At 45.4% G+C, this 27,814-nt stretch overlaps 1 long non-coding RNA gene across 1 annotated transcript; it reads right to left on the bottom strand.

Annotated features, from left to right (window-relative positions):
- Positions 1-1,599: 1,599 nt before the first annotated feature.
- On the bottom strand, positions 1,600-21,573 carry LOC117520605. The gene is made up of 3 exons (XR_004563702.1): positions 21,562-21,573; positions 21,164-21,165; positions 1,600-1,686 (listed from the first exon to the last, which is right to left on the bottom strand). It is a non-coding gene; the product is annotated as an uncharacterized LOC117520605 (long non-coding RNA).
- Positions 21,574-27,814: the final 6,241 nt, after the last annotated feature.

Here is a 27,814-nt window from a genome sequence, read left to right as displayed (position 1 = left end):
CAGCCAGAGACGGCTGAAATGTGCGTAAATAGTTAAAGCAGTCGATCAAACGTTCTTGCCACTATTGTTTCTGTATGAAAACATTACTTTTTCTCCCACACATGGACGAGTCACATTCAGCTCATCGGATCTTTCATTATTGATCTGTTCAGATATCATCAATGTTCGTGCAAGATGTCAGACATGGGGGAGTGGGCGAAGTTGGACGACAATCAAACGGAATGTTGACGTTACGGGAACTACGCAAACGATAAGGAACCGTCAAGACAAAAAGCTAAAATACGGACAAACTGAAGTTGTCGTTGGGATTCTTTCACATTTTTCAACAGTTTGAAAATTCTGACAAAGCGCTAGCTACAGGAACGAAGCTGGACGACGGTTAAATGATGTCTCGGAAAGTCAATGTAAGTCCAGATTTCTTGTTTTGTTTTGGCTTTGGTGTCCTTCGTTAGTGCCATGTGGCCGAGGCTTAAGGACAATTCTGGGAATGACTCATCCACATATCAAGTTTGGTGGACATGTTTCTGAAGTTATGCTATGCTGCTTTGTATCCTGTAAGATTTGCTGCCAGTAAATTAAATTATATCTAAAATGCTGTTTATGCATCCGCAACAGTTTCGACAGAATATGTTAGTCAACTGACTAAGTAGCTGTTAGGACTGACTGGACAACCGACCCATTTTTCTGCTCCTGAGACAAATTAAACCTTTGGCACAACTAATTTATTCAGGTTGCTTCTCTTCTTTTCATGCTTGTGCTTTCTTTTTAGACTGCTTGAAGGATAAGTGTGCTTCATGGTGCTTTGTTGTTTGCTGCTGTGACACAACTGACACAACTCTATGTTACATGAAAAATGAGCAGAACCAGAAACCTTCTGATTGAGAAACAAGCACACTAACTGCCTGGCCACCAGACAACAGCAGCATTAAAAATGAGTAGCATTTAAAACAAACAAACAACAGACAGACAGACAATTCTGGACTTTTTAAAGTGTTCATGTTTTTTTTTTTTGGCTGCAAGCCTTAACTACAGAAGCATACTGCATTTACTGGATAAAAAATAGACCCCTGATTTCGTAATTATGAGACCTGATCTCATAATTACAAGAAAAGATCTCATATCTACGAGATCTTGACCTCATAATTATGAGATCAGGTCTCTCCTGATCCTCTCGTAATTATGAGATCAGGGGTCTATCTTTTTTTTTTTTTTTTTTTTTTTGCAGTTTGCAAAATGTAAATACAAATATAAATACCAGAAATACTAATACTGCTCACTACTGGTTTACTGGCTACTACTGTTCCTCTCTTTCCTGTCCTCTGTCTTCCTGTTACTCCTCCTCCCCCTGAGTGAGGAGTTGTACAGTCTGATGGCCTGTGGGACAAAGGAGTCTTTTAGTATGTTGGTCCTGCACTTTAATTACAAGAAAAAAAAATCTAATATTTACGAGATCTTGACCTCATAATTATGAGATCAGGTCTCTCCTGATCCTCTCGTAATTATGAGATCCTCTCGTAATTATGAGATCAGGGGTCTATCTTTTTTATACCTTCCATACAATGCACTTCCATACTTCCAATCCCTCAGTGAAGACAAGCGTGAGTTTGTCATAATCGAAAATCGGCCGATCTGTAACCGCTGACACTGCACTGTGATTGGACACAAAGTGTGAATTTTCCGCTAAGGCTGAGGTAGGGAAGGGACACAAAGTGATTGGACACAAAGTGTGAATTTTCCGCTAAGGCTGAGGTAGGGAAGGGTTATTCAACTCATTCCAGAAAGGGGCGAGAGGGTGCAGGTTTTCTTTGCAACCACCCACTCCACCAGGTTGATTAACTTCACTTTGAGCAGATGGAATCAGTTAATCAGTGAAATCACCTGGTGGAGTGGGTGGTTGCAAAGAAAACCTGCACCCTCTCGGCCCTTTCTGGAATGAGTTGATTAACCCTTCCCTAAGGTGTTCCTGGATGGATGAAATTCCTCCAGGGAGGTGGGGCACGGGGCACCCAGACTGACATGACCCCCCCCATTTGTCCCTCAATGGTCACTAGGACTGTGTGAATCAAAGCTGGAAGTCTAGAGGGGGTAAGACACCTCTCATTTTGGCAAGATGCCCTATGCCCCTCCTTGGAGGAATTTCATTCATCAAGGAGCACCGTAGGGGAAAATCCGCACTTTGTGTCTGATCACGGTGTGCCATCATTGCCTAACCTTAACCTGCTGATATATAGCTTCCTGATTGGAAGGAAGCTATATGTGTGTGTGTGTGTGGATATATATATATATATATATATATATATATATATATATATATATATATATATATATATATATACACACATTATAGAGACAAAATAGACACTTGATCTTGTAACTATGAGCTCTTCTCTCATTATTACAACATCAGGTGTCTAATGTTTTTGTTTTTAATCCAGTAAATGCAATATGCTTCTGTACTTAACATCTATGATGAATAAAAAATAAAAAATAAAGATGATACAAAATGAAAAAATCTCCACCTATATTAACATAAATATTTGGACACTGCATATTTGATTTACTGTGGACACACTGATTAAGAAAACACATTCAGTCGCTACAATTTATTGTAATTCTCGGGTGTCTAACACATCTGCACATTTACATTTAGTAAATCAGCCTGCTAAAACAGTATAAGTGTATAATGACCACTTTAAAGGAACGTTTGAAGGCTTTTTGAGGTCTTATAAGTCAGTGCCTTTTCTAATGCATGTAGATTATCCTGCTGCTGCAAAGGTTAATTAGATTTTTTGTTAATAAAGCCTTAAAGTATCATGGGATCTGTCTTTTACTACAACTCCCATTACTAGGAGCTTTGTTAATATTGCATGAACAGAAAAAGAAAGAAAAACGAAGAAAACCCAAAACAGAACAGACAGGCTTTCATGTGCCAAAGCAGCATGTAAGACAGAGTCAAATAAACAACCTTTTTCTGCAGGATTACATATGAAATGTTACTTTTTGCATTTGAGGAATTTCACATCAAATATGTTACTCATTCATGCTTACATCTACAGGTCATGCACTTCATGAAACAACAGTTCTGGTCAAAATAAACCTTCTTCTGGACTACTAAACCATAAATCTAATCACAGTTAACACAGAAATTAAAATTCTTCAGAATGACACCACCTTTTTGATTGTCTTCTTATAATTTGGTTGATACCTTCCATTTCCTCACAAACTAGCCTCAAGGCTGGAATTACTCTACCCAGCTTCTCCCACATCATGAAACTTAATATACTCGTAATTACCAGTTTTCTATCTTGTTACATATATGGGTGCTAAGCAGACAAATAAATATCACACATAATGAGCAAAGGTTTTGTAGAGGTTGAAGAGGATAGTGAATCATGAAGAAATATTAACCCCCAAAACTGGAACACAGTATGATAAAGAGGGGGGGGGGGGGGGGGGGGGGGGGGGGACTAAACAGTATACCTTACTGTACGTTACAAAAGCTTTATGCAGATTTAAAAAGACTAAATCTTGTAAAATAATGAAAAATAATGCTAAATACCTAATATTTATAAATAGCTATAAACTGATAAGAGTCTGATCTAAGCTGTGAAGTGCTTCCATCAGAGGGAGGGGGAGGTGATGGTCAAGTGGTTAAAGCAGTTAAAGTAGTGGCCCCTTCGTTCAAATCCTTGTCAGACTGGAAAATCACTCAGGGTCCTTGGGGAAGATCCATCATCTCCAAGTCTCTCTCCGTGTGTAGTGAGTGCCTTGCATGGCAGCACCCTGACATCAAAGTGCAAATGGGTGAATGTGAGGCATCACTGCAAAGTGCTTTGTTCATAAAAGCTTGATATAAATGCAGTCAATTTACCATAGAACCTGAGGTGCAGTGATGTCTGTTAGAATGTGTTCGCTTAGCTTGAGAAAGTCGGGTGTTAGTCAGCCGAAGATAGACCCATTCATCATGGTAATCAACAATGCCTCTTTTGAATTTCTTGATTTTATGTTGCAGGAATTTTTGGTGGTATTTCTTCATGGTGGACTCCTGGGTCTCTTTCATAGAACTGAGGTCAAATACTGTAGTGGAGTCTTGCAGCAGCTTCTTTGCAAGAGAAATCTCCTTGTCCTCTACTGTCTATCCATTGTTAAACCAGCCCAGTCTCACGTTTTTTTTTTTCATGTTACTGTCACGAAATGAGTCAAATTTTCATGACGGGTTTCTTTAAACTCATTATTCCTAACCCTACTCCTACCCCCAACTCTAACCTTAACCATAACCTAATCCTACTCCTTCCCCCTACCCTAACCATAACCACCCTGACCCCCCCCCGCTTCACTTTTAATTTCATGCAGCCATCACAGAATGAATTAGAAAGAATTTGTGCCATCGTGACGAAAATGAGGCGTTTTTCGTCACAATATCACAAAACCAAAAGATTCATGTATATTTTGTGCTGCTGAATCACGACTTGCTGTGAGACCAGGTTGTGTTAAATTCGCCTACGATAGAAATACTGTGTTAAAAAGTGAGTTTCGCATACAGATAAAAGATGTGACCTATACTTTGATGTGACTCATATGTTTTTTTTTCCTCTGTAAGAATTTTTTTTTTTTTTTTGACAAGTGCAATTTATATTTCTGTGGGATTTATGATGTGATTTATACTACTGGAAATATGGTAATCCAAAGAATACTGTATGTATGGCGATGTCCGCGGTTGCTCTCTGATATATTACGGAAAATACAAAACACCTGGCTGGCCAGATTTCTTTTGACATTGCATCATTAGTGTTTAGATGGATACAAAGTAAGTTGATGCATTATATGCTGTTGCTTATTTGAATTTACGGTGGATTTGTTACTTCCAGTACAGCTGTGAACACAAAATTTACTTTCACTCAATATACTCCATAATTCATGTAAAATTCTGTGCTAGTGTTGGGACTCAGACCTGTTGTCCTCACTCGAGTGCTGTATTATTGAGCAAGTTGTTGAGCTGAAACAAGCAATAAATTCATATATGTCAGACACCCTGACAGTCCTTGATAAAAGATGAATTGTGATTGTTGTGTCATATAATGGGGAAACCCATGTCTGACTTCAGTAACAAATATAATCCTACAATCGGACACATTTCTTACCTCCAGTCAAGGAGTGGGACAACAGCCCGACCAGGAGGAGACCTTTTTTTCCCTGCTGGTGACCTGCTGTGTGCCAGACAACAGAAGTGGCTGTCCGTTTGGCTGCATGTTATACCACACTCTTCTTATTGTTCTTATCTTCTGTGACCAAGATACAACCACAGACCATGTCATTTTTTTACAGTGCACATTTAATTTGGACTTTCTATATACGTGTGTGTGTTTGTGTGTGCATGCTTGTGGTGTGCCCCTTTTATTTTATTTTATTTGACTTGCTCATACCTCACAAAGCCATCAGCTGCACCTCCTGTCAATGTTTTATGATATATAAACTTAAGAATATAACTGTCCCTTTGGTATCCAGAACACAGAGCTCCATGTGGCCGAGGAACACTCAGTAAAAGTGAAAAGCAGAAAGGAGCCCAGCAAGAGGAAACAAACCTGACTTTTTTTCCAATACCTGAAATAGTTGTCAAAAAAAGAAAAAAAAAAAAAGTTTTTATATTTTCCTTCTTTCCCAGTCACAGAAAGTCCAGTAAAAGGTGATTATTATTTATTGTTGCTGGTGTGATGTAAAAATGACTACAGATCATTTCTTTCTGAGGCAGCGCCTTCCATGGCGCGGAGTCCGTGCAGCACACAGCAATGAACCAGAGCCGTGATCGTTTGACTGTTGAGATATTTTATGTGGCTACACTTTAAGTTAAAATTAAAATACAATGCAGATTGTTTTTGTCTTTGAAAATTGACAAGAGCAGTGAAAAAATCAGCACAGCGCTGTGCAGTGAGCCTGGGTGGGGGAGCCGTATTTCTGCACTCGATTAATGATTGTAGCGCTCAAATAAATCCATACATGGCTGATATTGATAAATCAATCAATCAATCAACTTTTTTTTTATATAGCGCCAAATCACAACAAACAGTTGCCCCAAGGCGCTTTATATTGTAAGGCAAGGCCATACAATAATTATGAAAAACCCCAACGGTCAAAACGACCCCCTGTGAGCAAGCACTTGGCAACAGTGGGAAGGAAAAACTCCCTCTTAACAGGAAGAAACCTCCAGCAGAACCAGGCTCAGGGAGGGGCAGTCTTCTGCTGAGACTGGTTGGGGCTGAGGGAAAGAACCAGGAAAAAGACATGCTGTGGAGGGGGGCAGAGATCGATCACTAATGATTAAATGCGGAGTGATGCATACAGAGCAAAAAGAGAAAGAAACAGTGCATCATGGGAACCCCCCCACAGTCTACGTCTAAAGCAGCATAACCAAGGGATAGTCCAGGGTCACCCGATCCAGCCCTAACTATAAGCCTTAGCGAAAAGGAAAGTTTTAAGCCTAATCTTAAAAGTAGAGAGGGTATCTGTCTCCCTGATCTGAATTGGGAGCTGGTTCCACAGGAGAGGAGCCTGAAAGCTGAAGGCTCTGCCTCCCATTCTACTCTTACAAACCCTAGGAACTACAAGTAAGCCTGCAGTCTGAGAGCGAAGCGCTCTATTAGGGTGATATGGTACTACGAGGTCCCTAAGATAAGATGGGACCTGATTATTCAAAACCTTATAAGTAAGAAGAAGAATTTTAAATTCTATTCTAGAATTAACAGGAAGCCAATGAAGAGAGGCCAACACGGGTGAGATATGCTCTCTCCTGCTAGTCCCCGTCAGTACTCTAGCTGCAGCATTTTGAATTAACTGAAGGCTTTTTAGGGAACTTTTAGGACAACCCGATAATAAAGAATTACAATAGTCCAGCCTAGAGGAAATAAATGCATGAATTAGTTTTTCAGCATCACTCTGAGACAAGACCTTTCTGATTTTAGAGATATTGCGTAAATGCAAAAAGGCAGTCCTACATATTTGTTTAATATGCGCTTTGAATGACATATCCTGATCAAAAATGACTCCAAGATTTCTCACAGTATTACTAGAGGTCAGGGAAATGCCATCCAGAGTAAAGATCTGGTTAGACACCATGCTTCTAAGATTTGTGGGGCCAAGTACAATAACTTCAGTTTTATCTGAGTTTAAAAGCAGGAAATTAGAGGTCATCCATGTCTTTATGTCTGTAAGACAATCCTGCAGTTTAGCTAATTGGTGTGTGTCCTCTGGCTTCATGGATAGATAAAGCTGGGTATCATCTGCGTAACAATGAAAATTTAAGCAATACCGTCTAATAATACTGCCTAAGGGAAGCATGTATAAAGTGAATAAAATTGGTCCTAGCACAGAACCTTGTGGAACTCCATAATTAACTTTAGTCTGTGAAGAAGATTCCCCATTTACATGAACAAACTGTAATCTATTAGACAAATATGATTCAAACCACCGCAGCGCAGTGCCTTTAATACCTATGACATGCTCTAATCTCTGTAATAAAATTTTATGGTCAACAGTATCAAAAGCAGCACTGAGGTCCAACAGAACAAGCACAGAGATAAGTCCACTGTCCGAAGCCATAAGAAGATCATTTGTAACCTTCACTAATGCTGTTTCTGTACTATGATGAATTCTAAAACCTGACTGAACCTCTTCAAAAAGACCATTCCTCTGCAGGTGATCAGTTAGCTGTTTTACAACTACCCTCTCAAGAATCTTTGAGAGAAAAGGAAGGTTGGAGATTGGCCTATAATTAGCTAAAATAGCTGGGTCAAGTGATGGCTTTTTAAGTAATGGTTTAATTACTGCCACCTTAAAAGCCTGTGGTACATAGCCAACTAACAAAGATAAGTTGATCATATATAAGATTGAAGCATTAAATAATGGTAGGACTTCCTTAAGCAGCCTGGCAGGAATGGGGTCTAATAAACATGTTGATGGTTTGGATGAAGTAACTAATGAAAATAACTCAGACAGAACAATCGGAGAGAAAGAGTCTAACCAAATACCGGCATCACTGAAAGCAGCCAAAGATAACGATACATCTTTGGGATGGTTATGAGTAATTTTTTCTCTAATAGTCAAAATTTTGTTAGCAAAGAAAGTCATGAAGTCATTACTAGTTAAAGTTAATGGAATACTCAGCTCAATAGAGCTCTGACTCTTTGTCAGCCTGGCTACAGTGCTGAAAAGAAACCTGAGGTTGTTCTTATTTTCTTCAATTAATGATGAGTAGAAAGATGTCCTAGCTTTACGGAGGGCTTTTTTATAGAGCAACAAACTCTTTTTCCAGGCTAAGTGAAGATCTTCTAAATTAGTGAGACGCCATTTCCTCTCCAACTTACGGGTTATCTGCTTTAAGCTACGAGTTTGTGAGTTATACCACGGAGTCAGACACTTCTGATTTAAAGCTCTCTTTTTCAGAGGAGCTACAGCATCCAAAGTTGTCTTCAATGAGGATGTAAAACTATTGACGAGATACTCTAACTCTCTTACAGAGTTTAGGTAGCTACTCTGCTCTGTGTTGGTATATGACAATAGAGAACATAAAGAAGGAATCATATCCTTAAACCTAGTTACAGCGCTTTCTGAAAGACTTCTAGTGTAATGAAACTTATTCCCCACTGCAGGGTAGTCCATCAGGGTAAATGTAAATGTTATTAAAAAATGATCAGACAGAAGGGAGTTTTCAGGGAATACTGTTAAGTCTTCTATTTCCATACCATAAGTCAAAACAAGATCTAAGATATGATTAAAGTGGTGGGTGGACTCATTTACTTTTTGAGCAAAGCCAATAGAGTCTAATAATAGATTAAATGCAGTGTTGAGGCTGTCATTCTCAGCATCTGTGTGGATGTTAAAATCGCCCACTATAAGTATCTTATCTGAGCTAAGCACTAAGTCAGACAGAAGGTCTGAAAATTCACAGAGAAACTCACAGTAACGACCAGGTGGACGATAGATAATAACAAATAAAACTGGTTTTTGGGACTTCCAATTTGGATGGAAAAGACTAAGAGACAAGCTTTCAAATGAATTAAAGCTCTGTCTAGGTTTTTGATTAATTAATAAGCTGGAATGGAAGATTGCTGCTAATCCTCCGCCCCGGCCCGTGCTACGAGCATTCTGACAGTTAGTGTGACTCGGGGGTGTTGACTCATTTAAACTAACATATTCATCCTGCTGTAACCAGGTTTCTGTTAGGCAGAATAAATCAATACGTTGATCAATTATTATATCATTTACCAACAGGGACTTAGAAGAGAGAGACCTAATGTTTAATAGACCACATTTAACTGTTTTAGTCTGTGGTGCAGTTGAAGGTGCTATATTATTTTTTCTTTTTGAATTTTTTTGCTTAAATAGATTTTTGCTGGTTATTGGTGGTCTGGAAGCAGGCACCGTCTCTACGGGGATGGGGTAATGAGGGGATGGCAGGGGGAGAGAAGCTGCAGAAAGGTGTATAAGACCACAGCTCTGCCTCCTGGTCCCAACGCTAGACAGTCACAGTTGGTGGAGATTTGGTTCAGTCCTCCCACACCTATTCTGTGGATATTCATTTTTGTTGCTATCAACATAAGACCTCCCCTATTTAATATATTCATCTTCTTTAGTTTGCTGTGGTTTTGTGTGTTTGTTTTAAATATTTCATATTTGTGTTCCCACACGGTTGGTATCTGCTGTTTTCTTAGACAATGATTTGATGTTATTTGTTGCTGTCACTGTCATTATTTGTCAGTGACAGAAAAAAAAAATGATGCTGATGTGTTGCTGACATTTCTCTTCCTGCTTAGAGTGATTGTGACATTAACCGTTGATGATCACAATTGGTTAGCCACTCACACGTCTGCTTTGAGCTCGCACGCCATCACAGGGTGAAGACGGTGAATGATGGTGGTGTCTGTTACAGAGCAGAAAAGATTAGGATGCAATCAGTTCAGACATTTCATACGCCCCGATGTGTGTCTCATATACATACATAGTACATACACTAGCAAAGTACCCGTCCTTCGGATGGTGAAGAAAGAGTGTCCTAATCGTGAGTGACTGACCCGGGAAAGTGTGCAACAGTATACTGAGACAATGTATTAGCTTCCAAAAGAAAGCTTTCAAAGCATTTTGAAGTAGCAGTGAAAACAGACACACTTAGCCTTTATTTAAGAAGGTTAAACCTCATCTTTTTTTAAAGTCCTAATAATTATGAAATGACAGACTCTGTAGTGTAATGAAAATAGATGTAACTTTTAATTTTTTTGATTATGTTATGAAGTTATCAATAAAATTTATATCTATCACAACACCAGGTGGCAGTAAAAGATATTTTCAGTAGTAACAGCGCCACCTAGTCTATACTGAAGTGTGATGGGAATTATGAGAATGCATGAGATTCAAGGCAAGACTAGAATGAAAGTAATAAAAACATGCTGACATTTGTTTGCAATAATTAAGAAGCAATGCTTTCACCAGTGGTGGGCACAGTTCCACTAATCCGCTAACTGCTAATTATCAAAGATAATGTTTTCATTATTGGATTAGCTTTTCGGATAACTTTGAAAACCATCATCGGACTAATTATCTTCAGATAAGTTTTGGTCTGATAATTTTTAGACCGCTAATGTATTTTTGCAGACGTGGTAAACAAAGTTGAATAGTTACAAACATCTATGAAACCTAAAATCAGTTAAGCACCTACCTGTTAAATGTTTTATAGCAGATGTGCAGTTCTATCCTCTGTAAATAGAGGAGAGCAAACCACTCTATCCTCTGCAAGCAAAAGAGAGCTGGTCACAAAAAAAACAAAAAAGTTCATTTGTTTTGACCCCATACTGATACGCTGGCAATATCACCCAAGTCATCCAGAGGCATACAGTTTTAACTTATAGTTAAAATCTTAACCAAACGAATTTCGGACAAGTTATTTAAATTATCGTCACGTCTGAAGTTTTATAAAATGAAAATATCAGATATATGTTTTAGTTTTAAAGTAATGCACTAATTTTGAAGGTTTTAGTGTGGACATGCTGTGCCCAGGTGCATTACGGGTACCTCAGTACATTCACGACAGAAGAAATGCATTTGAGACGCTCTGATCAGGCTGAAATGCATTTGAGACGCTCTGATCAGGCTCCACACGGACAACAGCATTAAACTCTTTGTATATTGTGCCTAAAACTCTCGTGAATATACTCTCTGGGTTTATAGACATTGTTATTGTGTTTGTTTTATGTAAACATGCCAGAAGAAGCTCAGGTTGCTCCTCCATTATTTTCAATTGGAGTCACTGCAGTCGATTCCTGTTTGCTATTAGAGTCCTGCTTATGTCAAACACTGTCTGTTGTCTTTGTTCCAGAGTAATATACGAGGGCTGTCAATAAAGTTACGGTCCTTTTTATTTTTTTCAAAAACTATATGGATTTCATTCATATGTTTTTACGTCACACATGCTTGAACCCTCGTGCGCATGCGTGAGTTTTTCCACGCCTGTCGGTGACGTCATTCGCCTGTGAGCACTCCTTGTGGGAGGAGTCGTCCAGCCCCTCGTCGGAATTCCTTTGTCTGAGAAGTTGCTGAGAGACTGGCGCGTTGTTTGATCAAAATTTTTTCTAAACCTGTGAGACACATCGAAGTGGACACGGTTCGAAAAATTAAGCTGGTTTTCAGTGAAAATTTTAACGGCTGATGAGAGATTTTGAGGTGATTCTGTCACTTTAAGGACTTTTCACGGTGCGAGACGTCGTGCAGCGCTCTCAGGCGTCGTCGTCAGCCTGTTCAAGCTGAAAACCTCCACATTTCAGGCTCTATTGATCCAGGACGTCGTGAGAGAACAGAGAAGTTTCAGAATAAGTCGGTTTCAGCATTTTATCCGGATATTCCACTGTTAAAGGAGATTTTTTTAATGAAAGACGTGCGGACGGGTCCGCGCGTCGGGACGCAGCCACTGCGACGCTCCGCCACAGGAAAAACACCTCTGTTGAAAGCCTTAAGGACAAGTTGGAACATGTCCTGCCTGTTAAACAATTTCTCATATACTCACTCCACTGAAAGCCATCAAAAGCCACCTGGATTTTACAAATGGTTATCAACACGGAGGTGTTTTTCCTGTGCCGCCGCACCGCGTCGGCTGCATCCCGACGCGCGGATCTGTCTGCACGTCTTTCATTAAAAAAATCTCCTTTAACAGTGGAATATCCGGATAAAATGCTGAAACCGACTTCTTCTGAAACTTCTCTGTTCTCTCACGACGTCCTGGATCAATAGAGCCTGAAATGTGGAGGTTTTCAGCTTGAAACAGGCTGATGACGCCGCCTGAAAGCGCTGCGCGACGTCTCACACCGTGAAAAGTCCTTAAAGCGACAGAATCACCTCAAAATCTCTCATCAGCTGTTAAAATTTTCACTGAAAACCAGCTTAATTTTTCGAACCATGTCCACTTCGATGTGTCTCACAGGTTTAGAAAAAATTTTGATCAAACAACGCGCCAGTCTCTCAGCAACTTCTCAGACAAAGGAATTCCGACGAGGGGCTGGACGACTCCTCCCACAAGGAGTGCTCACAGGCGAATGATGTCACCGACAGGCGTGGAAAAACTCACGCATGCGCACGAGGGTTCAAGCATGTCTGACGTAAAAACATATGAATGAAATCCATATAGTTTTTGAAAAAAATAAAAAGGACCGTTACTTTATTGATAGCCCTCGTATATAAGGTGTCTGAAATTCAGTTTGCGTTTATTAAATTCCACGCATCTTAAATGTAGCAGACACGGATTATCTGGAATTTTGTTTTGGCAGGTTTTCATGGTCTCTACTGCCATCTACTGGCCAGTAGTGTCTATGGCAGTATTTGCCCTAGTACTGAGCATCCAGTAGTTGGCAGTGTTCTATTTAACAGCTTAACACTTAACAGCTTAAGTGCTGCCCTGATCTACCAGAAAATTGGCAAGACGGCGGCATCAAGAACCACGGCCCCTCGCTTGTCTGTCATGATTAATGAGGTTGGCAAGGCAGTGCACTCTCAGACTGCGATGAACTCAGATGCAAGTTGGATGACATCTTGGAGCAGATGCGTGCCTTGCAGTTGAAGTTGAAGATTTCAGAGGCCGGTGAATATTCTTAATTCATAATTGGGATTTGGTTGCTGAAGTGGAACTGATAAAAAGTGATTTCACTGCTCAAACCATAACATTACAGGCTTATCAAGCCTGAAGGTCAAATTGCCCGACTGTTTTCCTCCAGAGGAATTTCTTGGCCTGGGGATCATTTGGCTGTTTCTTAGCTCACAAAGACAATAAACTGTTTTTCACAGGACTGAAGCATGCTCCAAAACCCTCCCCCCTCCCTCCTATCCCCCATCAACACTCCCCACACAGGCGCCTGCTCACGTCACTCCTTTCCTGTTCTGCAGGGGCGGTGCAGTTTTAGCTGCAGCCCCCGTCACTCCCCCCAAGCTGACAGCTGCGCATCTCAGGGTTGCTGCGTGGCCTTCACCCACTTGCCTCAATTCGGATAACGGACTTCTTCAAACTTAGTGCACATAAACAATGTTAAATGTGTATGTGCTGTCTTTAATTCTGATGTGTACCATTATTATGATAAACAAGTAATAATTGTGGACTAATTGCTGTCTGAGGTAACTGGAGTGTAAACGTAATTTCTTCAGTGTGAGATCAGTAAAGTATATCTCATATATATATATATATATATATATATAATTTTTTCCTCAAAATTCGACACACATTACCTCATAATGACAATTTGAAAAATGTTTTGTGCTCTGACATGCACTGTCAACTGTGGGACCTTATACTATGTAGACAGGAGTGCGTCTTTCCAAATCATGTCCAGTCAACTGAATTTACCCCAGGTGAACTCTAATTAAGCTGTAGAAACATCTCAAGGATGATCAGTAGAAACAGGATACACCTGAGCTGAATTTTGGGTTTCATGACAAAGGCTGTGAATACATGTACATGTGATTACTTAGTTTTTAAAATAAATTTGCAAAAATCTCAAACTTGAAAATCAAAGCCTTTTTTCACATTGTCATTAAGGGACATTATGTGTAGAATTTTGAATTTCATTCATTTTGGAATAAGGCTGTAACATAACAAAATATGAAAAAGTGAAGTGCTGTGAATACTTTCCAGATACGCCGTATAAGGCCCCATGGTTGACCCTGTATTCAGTACTTTTATGTTTCCCATTATCCCCCTGTGCTTCCCAGAATGTACCGTGGCACCAGCAGAGTTCCTGCATCTCAAGTGCATGTAAACAATGGCTAGGAAGGATGTGGATGGCGCTGATCCAGCAAGTTCATGGGTGATAATGATGACGACATGCTCTCCCAAGTTGAGAGGGTTATCTGGAGGAAGTGGAGCACCTGTGACGGACTTCCGCCTTGCCCTGATGTTGTCTTGTTGTCTATGCTTCACAAGGTTTGTTTACATTGTGCCCTGACCCGGAACTCTGCAGAAACTGACCTTTAGCATGAGTCACGGGCCACGAGATGGCGCAGGATTCACAACTACGAAACACGAATTGTCTGTAGACCTTTGAGACAGGATTGTCTTGAGGTACAAATCTAGAGAAGGGTACAGAAACATTTCTGCTGCTTTGAAGGTCCCAATGAGCACAGTGGCCTCCATCATCTGGAAATGGAAGATGTTCGGATCCACCAGGACTCTTCCTTGAGCTGGTCACCCGTCTACACTGAGTGATCGGGAGAAAAGTGCCTTAGTCAGGGAGGTGACCATGAACCCGATGGTCACTCTGTCCAACCCAGTCTCATGGCAAGTTGTGATTCAGTAGCACAAATCTACATTAATCTATTGGTTCATGATATTGTGATGAAAAGTGTGGTGTTAGTGCATTTATAGAACACAGTGTTGAGATAGTGTCGTGACACGGACCCACAGGGGGCGTTAATGAACGGACAATGGATAAGCCAAAAAGTAACAATTTAATGTTGTGAATCACACAACGACGTACAGACAATAACAATACAGTGACTGTCAATCATACACCAGGTGACGTGTGGGCAGGCTCGACGATAGAAGACGCCTGGCAAGAGAAAAGCCGGAGCCACACAGCTTCCACAGTCAACGGAGCTGAAGAACACCGGAGCCGCCAAGCCCTGCGCCCCAGGTGGCCGCTGTCTTCAGCAGTCAGACCCGGTACTGCTGGCAGAGAACAGAGACAGTCCAGATGAGTGTGACGTCGCACACTCAGTAATCCCACAGTCTGTATTCAGTAAAGGAGGGAGAACCTCCACCTCCAATCACACACTCGTGCAGCTCCTGTCTAACCACTTATCTGATTGGAGTGTGAAGCGAAGCCGTCGCTGATCACACCAAACGCCAATCCCACAGATAAAGCAAACACCACAGGATAACGGCTGCAAAAGAAGTTCAGATTATTACTCAACATTTTGAGTCAGCAGAGAAAATTACCTGCTTGGTAGTTGATTTCTCGGCGAGGAGGTGGAGTTGCAGTCCGGCTTTTATGGTGATGGTGATGAGATGAATGAGTGACAGCTGGTGCTGAGGATGAGTGACAGCTGTCACTCCCAGTGGCTCCGGCGCCCTCTCGTGCTTGAAGCCCGCACTCCAAGCAGGGCGCCATCTGGTGGTGGTGGGCCAGCAGTACCTCCTCTTCAGCGGCCCACACAACAGGACCCCCCCCTCAACGGGCGCCTCCTGGTGCCCGACCAGGCTTGTCCGGGTGCCGGGCGTAGAATTCGGCCAGGAGGGCCGGGTCCAGGATGAAGCTCCTCTTCACCCAGGAGCGTTCTTCGGGTCCATATCCTTCCCAGTCCACCAAATACTAGAACCCCCGGCCCTTTCGACGAACGTCCAGGAGTCGGTGCACAGTCCAAGCCGGCTCCCCGTCGATGATCCGGGCAGGCGGCGGCGCCGGTCCGGGGGCACAGAGGGGAGAGGTGTGGCAGGGTTTGAGTCTGGAGACATGGAACACTGGATGTATCCGCAGTGAAGCTGAAGCTGCCAGCTTCACTGCGGCTGGACTGAGGACCTTCACGATGGTGAAGGGTCCTATAAATCTGTCCTTCAGCTTCTGGGATTCCGTTTGCAGAGGTATGTCCTTTGTGGATAACCAAACCGCCTGCCCGGGCTGGTATGCAGGGGCCGGGGAACGCCGGCGGTCTGCATGGGCCTTAGCCCTCGTCCGGGCTCTGAGCAGGGCAGAGCGGGCGGTACGCCACACCCGACGGCACTTCCTCTGATGGGCCTGGACCGAGGGCACCCCGACCTCTCCCTCCACCAGTGGAAACAATGGGGGCTGGTACCCCAAACACACCTCAAACGGGGAGAGGCCGGTGGCAGATGAGACTTGGCTATTATGAGCGTACTCGATCCAGGCCAGATGGTCACTCCAGGCCGTCAGGTGCGTGGAGGTCACGCAGCGGAGGGCCTGCTCCAGTTCCTGGTTCGTCCGCTCTGCCTGCCCTTTCGTCTTGGGGTGGTACCCAGACGAGAGACTGACGGTGGCCCCCAGTTCCCTGCAGAAACTCCTCCAGACCTGGGAGGAGAACTGAGGACCATGATCCGAGACAATGTCTGATGGAATCCCATGCAGACGCACGACGTGGTGGACCAGGAGGTCTGCAGTCTCCTGGGCCGTCGGGAGCTTCGGGAGGGCCACGAAGTGGGCCGCCTTGGAGAACCGGTCCACTATCGTTAAGATGGTGGTGTTGCCCTGGGACGGCGGGAGGCCCGTGACAAAGTCCAGGCCGATATGAGACCAGGGGCGACGAGGCACAGGCAGAGGCTGGAGGAGGCCTTGGGCCTTGTGATGGTCAGCTTTGCCCCTGGCACAGGTGGTGCAGGCCTGGACATACTCCCGGACGTCGGCTTCCATAGACGCCCACCAGAAGCGCTGCCGGAGCACTGCCACGGTCCTTCGCACCCCTGGGTGACAGGAGAGCTTGGAACCGTGACAGAAGTCAAGGACCGCAGCCCTGGCCTCTGGTGGGACGTACAGTTTGTTCTTCGGACCTGTCCCCGGGTCTGGGCTCCGTGTCAGGGCCTCCCGGACGGTCTTCTTCACGTCCCAGGTAAGGGCGGCCACGACAGTGGACTCGGGGATGATGGTTTCAGGGGGGTCTGACAGCTCGGTCTTGACCTCCTCTTCGTGCACCCGGGACAGGGCGTCAGATCGTTGGTTCTTTGTCCCGGGGCGGTAGGTGATCCAGAAGTCAAAACGCCTAAAGAACAGCGACCAGCGGGCTTGCCTGGGGTTCAGACGCTTCGCGGTCCGGATGTACTCCAGGTTCCGATGGTCCGTGAAAACCGTAAATGGTACCGATGCTCCCTCCAACAGGTGTCTCCACTCCTCAAGAGCCTCCTTCACCGCAAGAAGTTCCCGATTGTCGACGTCATAGTTCCGTTCAGCTGGGGTCAACCTGCGGGAAAAGTAGGCACATGGATGGAGAACCTTGTCGGACTCCCCGCTCTGGGACAGCACGGCTCCTATCCCTGAGTCAGAGGCATCCACTTCAACAACAAACTGGCGCTTGGGATCGGGCTGCACCAGAACTGGTGCAGTCGAGAACCGGGGTTTCAACTCCCTAAATGCGGCTTCGCTCCGATCCGACCAGGTGAAGGGGACTTTTGTGGAGGTCAGGGCTGTCAGGGGGCTAACTACCTGACTGTAGCCCTTGATGAACCTCCGGTAGAAATTTGCAAAACCGAGGAACTGTTGTAGTTTCCTACGGTTCGTTGGTTGGGGCCAATCTCTCACCGCCGCAACCTTGGCCGGATCAGGGGCGACGGAGTTGGAGGAGATGATGAACCCCAAGAAGGACAAAGAAGTGCGGTGGAACTCACTTCTCGCCCTTCACAAACAGCCGGTTCTCCAACAACCGCTGTAGGACCTGACGTACATGCTTGACATGGGTCTCAGGATCCGGAGAAAAGATGAGTATATCGTCTAGATATACGAAGACAAACCGATGCAGGAAGTCCCGCAAGACGTCATTAACCAATGCTTGGAACGTCGCGGGCGCATTGGTGAGGCCGAACGGCATGACCAGGTACTCAAAGTGACCTAACGGGGTGTTAAATGCCGTCTTCCACTCGTCTCCCTCCCGGATCCGAACCAGGTGATAAGCATTCCTAAGATCCAGTTTCGTGAAAATTTGGGCTCCATGCAGGGGCGTGAACACTGAATCCAACAGAGGTAACGGGTATCAGTTGCGAACCGTGATCTCGTTCAGCCCTCTGTAATCAATGCATGGACAGAGTCCGCCGTCCTTCTTGCCCACAAAAAAGAAACCAGCACCCATTGGGGAGGTGGAGTTCCGGATCAACCCGGCTGCTAACGAGTCCCGGATGTAGGTCTTCATTGATTCGCGTTCCGGACGTGAGAGGTTGTACACCCTGCTGGACGGGTACTCAGCGCCCAGTATCAAATCAATGGCACAATCGTACGGACGGTGCGGGGGCAGCGTGAGTGCCAGATCCTTGCTGAAGACGTCAGCAAGGTTGTGGTACTCGGCTGGCACCGCCGCCAGATTGGGGGGGACTAAAACCTCCTCCTTAGCTGTCACACCGGGTGGAACTGAGGATCCTAAACACTCCTGGTGGCAGGTTTCACTCCACTGAACCACAACCCCAGATGACCAATCAATCCGGGGATTGTGTTTTAACACCCATGGAAAACCCAAAATCACTCGGGAGGTAGAAGGTGTTACATAAAACACAATCTCCTCCCTGTGATTCCCAGACACCACCAATGTCACTGGCTGTGTCTGGTGTGTGATTAGTGGAAGAAGGGTGCCATCTAGTGCCCGCACCGACAATGGTGACGGTAAGGCCACTAGAGGGAGCCCAACCTCCTTTGCCCATCTGCTATCCACCAGATTCCCCTCCGACCCCGTGTCCACCAGTGCTGGGGCGTGAAGGGTTAGATCCCCACTCAGGATCGTGACTGGGATTCGTGCAGATCGTTGGGGTTTCCCCACGTGGGTGTTGTGACCCACCCTTAGCCCAGTCTCTAAGGACGAGTGCTGTTGTTTTGACCGTTTGGGGCATTCTCTCTGTATGTGCTCGGTAGAGCTGCAGAGAAAACACTCTCCACGGATCAGCCTCCTTTGTCTCTGATCTGATCGTTTTTTTGGCCCTGCTCGTTTCCATAGCAACGTCAGCAGGGGGAGCTGTTGTCACGTGGAGAGCCCTGGCAGTGGAGCGTGGGGAAGTCGGCTTCCTTTCGGACCCGGGAGGAAGAGGGACGGCTTGTGCCTGGCCACGCCCCTCGTCTCGTTCCCGTCGGTGTTCCGTTAATCGGTTGTCTAACCATATAACCAGGTCGATAAGCCCATCTAAATCCCGCGGCTCGTCCTTCGCCACCAGGTGCTCCTTAAGGACCAGAGACAGTCCGTTTACAAAGGCAACGCGGAGCGCAACAGCATTCCAGCCGGCTCGCGCTGCCGCGATGTGGAAGTCGACTGCATACTTCGCTGCGCTCCGACGCCCCTGCCGTATCGACAGCAGCACACTTGAAGCGGTCTCGCCTCTATGAGGGTGGTCGAACACCTGTCGGAACTCCCTCACAAACTCAGTATATACCGTTAGTAGCCGTGAATTCTGCTCCCAGAGCGCCGTAGCCTAGGCGCATGCCTCTCCTTGAAGCAAATTGATCACATAAGCCACCCGGCTGGTGTCTGCTGCGTACATGATGGGACGCTGTGAAAAGACGAGCGAGCACTGCATCAAGAAGTCCACACAGCCTCCGTACGGCTCCGGAGGACTTATGTATGCTTCAGGGGAAGGTGGGGGGGTTCGTTGAATGACCAGCGGAATGTCTGTTTCTGGCACACAGTCAGCAAGAGGAGGTACTGCAGCAGCGCCCTGAGCACACGCTTCCACCTGGGCGGTGAGAGCCTCCATCCTACGATTGAGAACACTGCTCTGCTCGGTAATTAAGTCCAACCGAGCGGTAAAGGCGGTTAAGATGTGCTGCAGCTCACCCAACACGCCTCCTGCTGGCACCTGTGCACCTCACTCTCCCATTGGCTGTTCAAGCGATGGTTGACGCCCCTCGGGATCCATGACGCTGGCCGAGAAATCCTGTTGAGATAGTGTCGTGACACGGACCCACAACAGGGGGCGTTAATGAACGGACAATGGATAAGCCAAAAAGTAACAATTTAATGTTGTGAATCACACAACGACGTACAGACAATAACAATACAGTGACTGTCAATCATACACCAGGTGACGTGTGGGCAGGCTCGATGATAGAAGATGCCTGGCGAGAGAAAAGCCAGATCCACACAGCTTCCACCGCCAACAGAGCTGAAGAACACCGGAGCCGCCAAGCCCTGCGCCCCAGGTGGCCGCTGTCTTCAGCAGTCAGACCCGGTACTGCTGGCAGAGAACAGAGACAGTCCAGATGAGTGTGAGGTCGCACACTCAGTAATCCCACAGTCTGTATTCAGTAAAGGAGGGAGAACCTCCACCTCCAATCACACACTCGTGCAGCTCCTGTCTAACCACTTATCTGATTGGAGTGTGAAGCGAAGCCGTCGCTGATCACACCAAACGCCAATCCCACAGATAAGGCAAACACCACAGGATAACGGTTGCAAAAGAAGTTCAGATTATTACTCAACGTTTTGAGTCAGCAGAGAAAATTACCTGATTGGTAGTTGATTTCTCGGCGAGGAGGTGGAGTTGCAGTCCGGCCTTTATGGTGATGGTGATGAGATGAATGAGTGACAGCTGGTGCTGAGGATGAGTGACAGCTGTCACTCCCAGTGGCTCCGGCGCCCTCTCGTGCTTGAAGCCCGCACTCCAAGCAGGGCGCCATCTGGTGGTGGTGGGCCAGCAGTACCTCCTCTTCAGCGGCCCACACAACACACAGGATGTTATACTCCCCCGGGTGGTTAGGTGGGGGACATTGTTTTACAGGACACTTGAATAAAGTCCAGCTGCATGTGTGCCTCCAAGATGTGTCTCTCCATGTCTATCATTCGATTAGAAGTAACTAACACTACATGGTGTCAGAAGGCTTCAGTTTCTCGATTCGGGTAAACATGAGAGTTACTTTGCCGAGTTAACTGAAGAGGACTCACCTTTTTTTTTTAGTCAGTTTAGAAAGTTTTCAGTTTAGGTAGCTAACATAGCTAATGTGACTGCTGACTAGCCAAGGGACATTTGAGCGCGAGTGGACAAAGATGGAGAGATTCCAGATTCCACCGCCACCGAAGTTTGATTTCATGCGGCCAGAAGAGTGTCCCAAATGGATTAAGAGGTTTGAGAGATTCCGGATTGCGTCAGGACTAGAGCTCCAGGCAGAAGAAAATCAGGTGAACACTTTAATCTATACCATGGGGGATGAGGCGGAAGATATCATAACTTCACTTCAGATGACCGAAATAGAAGCAAGCCAGTATAACACGGTCAAGAACAAGCTCGACGCACATTTCATTGTGAGGAAAAATGTTATTTTTGAATGGGCCAAATTCAACCAGAGACAGCAGGAGCAAGTTGAGACTGTAGACAGTTTTATAACTTCACTCCACTGCCTGCACCTCCATGATGAAATGGTCCGAGACAGACTGGTTGTAGGCTTACGGGATAAAAAGTTGTCGGAACAGCTCCAACTAGACTCGGAGCTGACGCTTGAGAAAGTGGTGACGCGCGTGCGTCAGAGCGAACAAGTGAAAAACCAACAGGACTTGTTGAAGAGCAACTTTAAGTTAGCGGCCACAGCCGTGGACAGCATTCAAACAAAATTCCTGCCCGCCACAGGTAAAGGACGACAACAGAAATTTCAGGCAAAAACAAATGACAAAAGCAGTTACCACACACAGCTAGGCAGCCAGAGACGGTGCATGTGGTGCGGCAAAACCTCAGCACACAGTAAAAACCAGTGCCCAGCTAGAGATGTAGCATGTAATCTGTGCCAGAAAAAAGGCCACTACACGAAAGTGTGCAGATCAGGGGCCCTCAATGAAGTAAACACAAGAGGATCAGAGGAGGAGGAGATTGCTTTCTTAGGCACTGTCAGTTCAGATGGCGGGCCCTTGCTAATCACACTTAAGGTGAATGAGGACACAGCTGTTTTCAAAATAGACACGGGCTGATGTTACAGTGTTATCGGAAGAAATATTCCAAAAGGGGCAATTCCCACAGCTAGAGAGTACAAAGAGAGTGCTGCAGGGGCCAGGCCGGACACCCATCACAGTGAGAGGGAAGTTCACTGCGTCCATAAGAACTGACAATAAAAGCACCACACAGGAAGTGTATGTAGTTCCAGAGCTGAAGTGTAACCTGTTGGGACGTCCAGCCATCCAAGCACTTGGCCTAGTGGCCAGAGTAGACACAGTGGCACTGGACTCCAGAGAGAGAGTCAAAGAGCAGTACCCCAAGCTCTTTAAAGGGCTAGGCAAGATGGAGGGAGACTATAAGATAGAGCATAGAGCAGACGCCAAGCCATTCTCCATATCGACCCCACGACGAATCCCGCTGCCACTCATGTCTCAAGTGAAAAAAGAGCTCTCACGCATGGAGGAGATAGGCGTGATCTCAAGAGTGGAACAGCCCACAGACTGGTGTGCTGGAATGGTCCCTGTGCCAAAACCAGGCAAGAATGAGGTGCGCATTTGCACTGATGTGACAAAATTAAACGAGTCAGTCAAGCGAGAGAGACATATGCTCCCCTCAGTTGAGCACACACTTGGACAGCTAGAGGGCGCTAAAGTGTCTAAAATAGATGCAAACTCAGGCTTCTGGCAAATACCCCTAGCCAAGGAATCTGCCCTCCTCACAACATTCCTCACTCCCTTTGGGAGGTTTTGCTATAAACGCCTCTGCTTCGGCATATCCTCAGCGCCCAAGCACTATCAGAAGAGAATGTCCAGGATACTGGAGGGGCTTGACGGCGTCTTGTGCCAGATGGACAACGTTCTCGTCTTTGGAGACACACAGGCCCAGCACGACACACGGCTATCCGCGGTGCTGGAGAGACTGCAAGAGGCAGGTGTCACGCTGAGAAGTGAGAAATGTGAATTCTCAAAAAGACATGTAAAATTTCTTGGACAGATAATAGACACAGCCGGGGTGCGGGCAGATCCTGACAAAGTGACAGCAGTGACAGATATAGAAGAACCAGAGGATGTGAGTGGAGTGAGATGGTTCCTCGGAATGGTGAACCACCTAGGAAAGTACTTACCGAATCTGGCCGAAAAGACACAGCCACTCAGAGACCTGCTAAAGAAGCAAAACACATTTCAGTGGGGACATCAACAGAGAGCATTCAACAACATCAAGGAGGAGCTGAGCTCACCGCCAGGGCTAGCGCGCTACAACTCAAAAGCAGAGACCGTCGTCTCAGCCGACACATCATCATTCGGACTGGGAGCGGTGCTACTGCAGAGACAGGAGGAAGGCTACCTTAAGCCAGTGGCGTACAGCTCCAGGGCACTCACAGACACTGAAAAAAGGTATGCTCAGATTGAGAAAGAGGCTTTAGCAATCACATGGGCATGCGAGCGATTCTCAGACTACCTGGTGGGCATCAGGTTTCATGTAGAAATGGACCATAAGCCTCTGGTCCCGCTACTAGGCTCCAAGAGCCAGGATGAGCTCCTGCCACGCATTCAGAGACTCAGAATGAGACTGATGGCTTTCTGCTACTCCATCTCACATGTGGCTGGCAAGAAGTTGGCCACAGCAGATGTGCTGTCAAGAGCGCCCTTGAAAGAGAGTGAGCAGCCAACACAGGAGGAGGAAATCAAGCTATATGTCAACATGGTCATGTCAACCCTCCAGCTACAGAGAGAAGGCTACAAGAGATACGGAAATGCCAAGAAGGGGATAAAATACTGAGCCAAGTGAAAAGGTACTGTAAAGAAGGCTGGCCAGACAGATCCAAAATAGACAGGGCTTACCTACCATATGCACAGGTTGAAGAAGAACTAACAGTGGAGGATGGACTACTACTAAAAGATCAACTCTGTCACGAAAATGTGACTCATTTTGTGACGGGAGGACATGAGACTGGGCTGCTCTGTCAGAGCTCCAGCATTCCTCTGTGGAGGATCAACCAATCAGGCCTGTATGGTAGAGTGGCCGGATGTAAGCCACTCCTTAATAAAGGCACATGACAGCCCACCTGGAGTTTGCAAAAGGAACCTGAAGGACTCTTAGACCATGAGAAACACAATTTGCTGGTCTGATGAGATAAAGATTGATCTCTTTGGTGTGAATGCCAGGCGTCATGTTTGGAGGAAACCAGGCACCATGTTGTGGGGATGTTTTTTAGTGACAGGAATTGGGAGACTAGTCAGGATTGAGGGAAAGATGAATGCAACAATGTACAGAGACATCCTGGATGAAAACCTGCTCCAGAGCGCTCTTGACCTCAGACTGGGACGAAGGGTCATTTTTCAATAGCAAAGTAACCCTAAGCACACAGCCAAGATATCAAAGGAGTGGCTTCAGGAAAACTCTGTGAATGTCCTTGAGTGGCCCAGTCAGAGCCCAGACCTGAATCCGATTGAACATCTCTGGAGAGATATGGAATTGGCTGTGCACCAACACTCCCCATCCAACCTGACGGAGCTTAGAGGTGCTGCAAAGAGGAATGGGCAAAACTGCCCAATGATAGATGCACCAAGCTTGTGGCATCATATTCAAGAAAACCTGAGGGTGTAATTGCTGCAAAAGGTATATCAACAAAGTTTTGTGCAAAGGGTGTGAAAACGTATCTACGTACATCTGATTTCTTAGTTTTTTATTTTTATAAATTTGCAAAAAAAAAACCCAACAAACTTTTCATGGTGTCATTATGGGGTGTTGTGAGTAGAATTTTGAGGGGAAAAAATACATTTACTCCATTTTAGGATATGGCTATAATATAAAATGTGAAAAGCACTGTGAATACCTTCTGGATGCACTATACGTGGTGTGTCCATAAAGTAACGGTCCTTTTTATTTTTTTTTAAAACTATATGGATTTCATTCATATGTTTTTACGTCAGACATGCTTGAACCCTCGTGCGCATGCGTGAGTTTTTCCACGCCTGTCGGTGACGTCATTCGCCTGTGAGCACGCCTTAGGAAGGAGTGGTCCTGCCCCCTCGTCGGATTTTCATTGTCTGGAAATGGCAGAATGAAAAAGACTTTTTTTCCATCAGAATTTTTTCAGAAGCTGTTAGAGACTGGCACCTGGAAACCATTCGAAAAAGTTATCTGGCTTTTGGTGAATATTTTACGGGCTTCACAGAGAATAAGGACTTTAACTACAGTTTTAAGGACCCCTTTAAGGACGGTCGGTGTGCCGCGCTCCGAGCTGCGACGTCGCGGCAAAAACCACCGGATCATTTCTAAGCTGATGGCTCTGTGGATACGAAACCATCGTGTGCTCTTTCTCTGGTTATCACAAGAGCTGGACATCAGCCATTTTCTGGCAGATTTCACTTTTAACAAGAGATTTTGTCATGGAAAGCCGCGCGGAGGATTCGCGCGTCACGACCGATTTGCGCGTCACGACCGATTCGCTGATGAAGCAAGACAAAGGAACACCTCCGTTTCGGAGTGTTAGAGGACAAGTTTGGACATGTCTATCTCGGCTTTCAGTGCTTACCAGTCGAGTGAGTATAAGAGAACTTGTGGAGAGCTGGACATGTCCAAACTTGTCCTCTAACACTCCGAAACGGAGGTGTTCCTTTGTCTCGCTTCATCAGCGAATCGGTTGTGACACACAAAGCCTCCGCGCGGCTTTCCATGACAAAATCTCTTGTTAAAAGTGAAATCTGCCGGAAAATGGCTGATGTCCAGCTCTTGTGATAACCAGAGAAAGAGCACACGACGGTCTCGTATCCACAGAGCCATCAGCTTAGAAATGATCCAGTGGTTTGTGCTGCGACGTCGCAGCTCGGAGCGCGGTGCACCGACCGTCCTTAAAGGGGTCCTTAAAGCTGTAGTTAAAGTCCTTATTCTCTGTGAAGCCCGTAAAATTTTCACCAAATGCCACATAACTTTTTCGAATGGTTTCCAGGTGCCAGTCTCTAACAGCTTCTGAAAAAATTCTGATGGGAAAAAAAGTCCTTTTCATTCCGCCATTTCCAGACAATGAAAATCCGATGAGGGGGCGGGACCACTCCTTCCACAAGGTGTGCTCACAGGCGAATGATGTCACCGACAGGCGTGGAAAAACTCACGCATGCGCACGAGGATTCAAGCATGTCTGACGTAAAAACATATGAATGAAATCCATATAGTTTTTTAAAAAAATAAAAAGGACCGTTACTTTATGGACACACCACGTATATATATACGAGGTCTATTAGAAAAGTATCCGACCTTATTATTTTTTTCAAAAACCATATGGATTTGAATCATGTGTGATTACATCAGACATGCTTGAACCCTCGTGGGCATGCAAGAGTTTTTTCACGCCTGTCGGTTACGTCATTCGCCTGTGGGCAGTCTTTGAGTGAGGAGTCGTCCACCCGCTCGTCGATTTTTTTCATTGTTTAGGAATGGCTCAGAGACTGTTGCTTTGTTTGATAAAATTTTTTTCAAAACTGTAAGGCACAACTGAGTGGACACCATTCAATAAATTCAGCTGGTTTTCGGTAAAAATTTTAACGGCTGATGAAAGATTTTGGTCTGGTAGTGTCGCTTTAAGGACGGTCCACGGCGCCTGACGGCGATCTGCGCTTCGAGGCGGCAGCGTCTCGCCGTTTCAAGTTGAAAACTTCCACATTTCAGGCTCTGTTGACGCAGTAAGTCGTCAGAGAACAGAAAACTTTCAGAAGAAGTCGGCATGAGGAGTTTATTCGGACATTCCATTGTTAACGGTCATTTTGTAATGAAAGAACGTGCGGGCAGAGTCGCATGTCGGGCTGGACCCGACCGCGGGGGGTCGCGGCAGGAAAAACACCTCCGTTGGAAATCTTAACGGGCAAGTTGGAACATGCCCAAGCTGTTAAACAATTTCTCAGTTACTCACTTGTTGAAAGCCATTAAAAGCCGCCTGAATTCTACAAATGGTTTTCAACACGGAGGTGTTTTTCCTGTCGCGGCGCACACAGATTTGCCGAGTCGTCACGGAAACGACTCGGCGAATTTGCGCGTACGTCTTTCATTAAAAAAATGTCCTTCAACAGTGGAATGTCCGCATAAATTCCTCATGCCGGCCTCTTCTGAATCTTCTCTGTTCTCTCACGATGTCCTGGGTGAATTAAGCCTTAAATTAGGATGTTTTCAGCTCGAAACAGGCCGACGACAGCGCCTGGAAGCGCTGCAGGACGTCCCGCTCCGTGGGAAGTCCTTACACCGACAGAAACACCCCATAATCTCTCATCAGCCGTTAAACTTTTCACAGAAAACCAGCTTAATTTCTCGAATAGTGTCCACTCGGATATTCCTCACAGGTCCAGAAAAAATTTTGATAAAGCAACGCGCGCCGTCTCGAGCAGCGTGTGAAACAAAGGAATTCAGCCGAGAGGGCGGGACCACATCTCACTCAAGGCCTGCCCACAGGGAAATGACGTCACCGACACGCGTGAAAAAACTCACGCATGCGCACGAGGGTTCAAGCATGATTGGTGTAATCGCATGTCATTCAAATCCATATAGTTAAAAAAAAAATAAAAGGGTCGGTTTATTATCTAAGAGACCTCGTATGTATATATATATATATATATATATATATATAGTGTGTGTGTGTGTGTGTGTGTGTGTGTACACACCTTTTTTGCTGTATGGCCTTTGTGTGTCACAATGAAATGTCTTCCTGCTGCATGCTGTCGCTGAGTTGTCGGAGCAAACTGT

This window comes from Thalassophryne amazonica, chromosome 11 (genome assembly GCF_902500255.1).
Source record: "Thalassophryne amazonica chromosome 11, fThaAma1.1, whole genome shotgun sequence".
Lineage (NCBI taxonomy): Eukaryota > Metazoa > Chordata > Actinopteri > Batrachoidiformes > Batrachoididae > Thalassophryne > Thalassophryne amazonica.
This window is presented reverse-complemented; position numbering and strand designations above follow the sequence as displayed.